The sequence below is a fragment of the Elephas maximus genome, chromosome 8 (assembly GCF_024166365.1).
Source record: "Elephas maximus indicus isolate mEleMax1 chromosome 8, mEleMax1 primary haplotype, whole genome shotgun sequence".
NCBI lineage: Eukaryota > Metazoa > Chordata > Mammalia > Proboscidea > Elephantidae > Elephas > Elephas maximus.
Window position 1 is genome coordinate 134,183,672 of NC_064826.1, and position 2,350 is coordinate 134,186,021.

Below are 2,350 nucleotides of genomic sequence, written 5' to 3' on the forward strand. Positions count from 1 at the left end.
GGTTCAATGAGTATCTTAGATATCCTTTTGTCTTTCATGATGTCAGGGAAGCTTTCTGCCAACAGATCTTCAACTATTCTCTCTGTATTTTCTCTTATCCCTCCCTATTCTGGCACTCCAGTCACATGCAATTTATTTTTCTTGATAGAGTCCCACATGATTCTTAGGGTTTCTTCATTTTTTTAAATTCTTTCATCTGATTTTTTTCAGCTATATTGGTGTCAGTTTGCTTGTCCTCCAGATCCCTCACCCTGCCTTCCAATTGCTAGAGTCTGCTCCTCTGACTTCCTATTGAGTTGTCCAATAGCTCTAGTCTGCTCCTCTGACTTTCTATTGAGTTGCCTAATTCTGTAATTTTACTGTTAATCTTTTGGATTTCTGAATGCTGTCTCTCTATGGATTCTTGAATCTTATTAATTTTTCTACTATGTTCTTGAATAATCTTTTTGATTTCTTCGACTGCTTTATCAGTGTGTTCCTTGGCTTTTTCTGCAGATTGCCTTATTTCATTTATGAGGTCATCCTTGATGTCTTGAAGCATTCAGTAAATTACCTTTTTATATTCTGCATCTGGCAATTCCAGGATTGTATCTTCATTTGGGAAAGATTTTGATTCTATAGTTTGGGGAGTTGTAGAAGCAATCGTGGTCTACTTCTTTATTTGGTTGTATATCGACTGCTGTCTCCAAGCCATCTCTAAGATATTGTAATGATTTATTTTATATTTGCTCACTGAGTCTTGTTTTGTTTTCTTTCAGTATACATAGATGGGCTACTAGATTGTGCTGTCTTGATTGTTGTAGCCCTTGAATCACTTATGTCCTATTACCAGCTGGTTACCAGATATATAAGCCTAGAGTCCATTCACCATTCTTGAGTAGAATCTGATTTTGGGTCACCAAGTGTATGGTGCAGACTGTCACCTATCCACCTAGAGAAGTAGTGGTGATAGTTGTGTGCACCAGATTCTAGTACCAGCAGGGGTTCACACTCCAGGGGGAGCAGGTTGCTGACAGGCTTCCCCCAAGTGCCAGTGAGGTAGGTGTGTCTCTCTTCCTAAAGCACTTTGGTGGGTGGGCTCTGCTGCTGTACCTTAGGCCCCCAATGCCAGTACCTCTACAGACTGGTTGGTGTCACCCTCCTTAGACCCCTATGGCAGGAGGCTAGGTGGTCTGGGGGGAGCTTCAGTCCTCAGTTCCCTGTTTTGGGTCAGTGAGGGCTCTGTCGAATAGGCCGAGATATCAGACCTGGGAAACTTTTCTTTCCAGTAATTAGCTAAAACAATTACAGTCAGATCACTATCAGAATTGCCTTTGCATTATAATAGCCACCTTGTTCCCTGTAGGGATGAAACCCCAAGACTGTGGATCACATATGCTTGGCTGGAGCTGGTTTTGTATTTTTAGTCCAATTAGGGAAGGATTTTTGGTCCCTGGTTTTTTTGTTCCTGCTTCTCTCAGCCAGAAGAATGGGTTAGGAAAAGACCAAAAAAAGAAAAACTGCAGCGCACTTCACTCTCTGGCTCAGGAAATTCCAACGTTAATGAAGCTGCCTCTGAAGGGGAGGGGAGGGATCAGATAGATAGGAGAGAGTAGTACCCTGGAATATAGACAAAGTTACTTATCTTTCTTGGTGAGGACTGTTTTATCTGAGATTCCTGAGGGGTGTGTAATCTGTTTGCATTGGCTGGGTCGAGATTGCCCCTGAGGGTCAGGCCCGCATCCTGTGCTTATGCTGTCTCGGAAGCTGTGGTCAGTTCCTCCGCTCCCAGTCCAAAGCCCAGCACCCAGGTTCCCTGGCTGGGACACCACACTCCAGGCTCCAAAACCAGTTGCTGCCTCCTGGTGACTTCTCCTCCTGTCAGTCGCATCGCTGCGCTGCCTGCGTGCACTGGCTGGGCTTCCCCTGAGGTCACTTCTGGGGGCTAGGGCTGCGTCCCATGTTTGCGCCATCTCAGGATGCCATGCTCAGCTCCCTGCACCCAGTCCAAAGGCTGGCGCCAAGGTTTCCTGACTGGGACGCTGGCTCCATGCTCCAAAAACAGTTGTTGCTTCCCCGTGGTTGTTTGTTCTCAGTCTCTGTCACTCAGGTCAACTGTTTAGATCTGTGTTTGATGGTCAGGGTTTGTAGATTGTCATGTATGTGATCAATTCACTTGTTTTTCTGAGTCTTTGTTGCAAGAGGGATCTGAGGTAGCTTCTACCTAGTCAGCCATCTTGGCCCCGCCTCCATATTTGTTCTTTTGCATCTGACTAATTTCACTCAGCATAATGCCTTCCAGATTCCTCCATGTTATGAAGTGTTTCACAGATTCATCACTGTTCTTTATTGATATGTAGTATTCCATTGC